The sequence below is a fragment of the Frankliniella occidentalis genome, unplaced genomic scaffold, assembly GCF_000697945.3.
Source record: "Frankliniella occidentalis isolate FOCC.00 unplaced genomic scaffold, Focc_3.1 Scaffold31, whole genome shotgun sequence".
Lineage (NCBI taxonomy): Eukaryota > Metazoa > Arthropoda > Insecta > Thysanoptera > Thripidae > Frankliniella > Frankliniella occidentalis.
Window position 1 is genome coordinate 1,816,815 of NW_026267161.1, and position 1,123 is coordinate 1,817,937.

General features: G+C 67.2%; 1 protein-coding gene across 1 annotated transcript in view; it reads left to right on the forward strand.

The window, feature by feature from the left end:
* LOC113202892 (la-related protein 4) overlaps nt 1-1,123 on the forward strand; it is a gene marked incomplete in the record, with an annotated part of 17,685 nt that overhangs the window by 11,943 nt on the left and 4,619 nt on the right.

The following is a 1,123-nucleotide window of genomic DNA, read 5'->3' on the forward strand; positions in this document are numbered from 1 at the left end:
GGGGGGGGGTAGGGACGGGCCGCAACAGGGTACGTGGGCAGGCAGGGCGGAGCCGCGCGGCCCGCGCGGGCCAGGGAGGGCGGCTGCAGGGCAAAGGTAAAGTGAGTATGTATGGCCCGCAGCAGGGACTCCACTGGAATCTTCTGGCTGTCACGGCGGCGTCCCTCCCTCAGGACAACAGTGCCGGGGGACGTTCAATAACGTGGCTCCAATCTCATCGCCGTCGCCGTCCTCCTCTTCACCCCTTCCCCGACACAAACGCGATATGGTCACGCTTGACCTTGTTATTGACGCCTATGAGCGCACAAAATGTGGACAGAGATGGAACAAAAACCGTCTATACCTATTTTATTATGACGGGCCATCCAGTTTTCCCCGCGCAGCGCAACTTGTCCTCAAGTTGTTGGGGGGCGTGCTTGCAGCCGATTGACCCCGCCTGACCTCCGCCTCTCGCTCGGCCGGACATCGACCTGCTGGGTGTCGTGGGTCCAGGCCGCCGCGGGGACTTCCTCTCCTGCTCCCGTGGGCGTGCCGGGCGGGGCGTGCCCGGGCTGTGCCCCCCCGCAGCGCGCCGCGCCCCAGATGCGCCCCAGATTGAGCTGCTGCGGGCTGCGGGCCTGGCCAGGCTGATCACACGGCGTGTCTGCGCTGCGGCGGGCCCCGCCCGGGGCCTGCCAAAGAGGATTAGGGGTGGGTTCCGGCCCCGGGTACCGCGCCCCACCAGCAGTGCCGCCGCCCCCACGTATCTCATCCCCCGCGGCGCAGCTGCGGCCGCTCCGCAGGGCGCAGAGCTTCCCCTGGCTCCACGAGTGGATGAACAATCTGCAAATCGGGGTGCGCAGCGAAGCAGTTAGCAGTTATGGGTCGCCGTCTGCGGGCGCGGGGGTGTGGCGGGCCGTGACGGGCCCCGACAACCCTTCAACAGGGTTATTGACGCCCGCCGTGACATGCGTCCCCTTTCGGTCTCTTCTTTTCTTTTTTCGCGAGCGTCGTGCAGTGGGTGAGGAGGGGGCGGTGCGCGGGGTGTATTGGAAGGGGTGATATCGTCATGCAGCCACCCGCGCAACACCAGCGCGGCGCGGCGGTGGTGGTTCCGGGGGAGGGAAGGCTCCGGGAGAGGGGC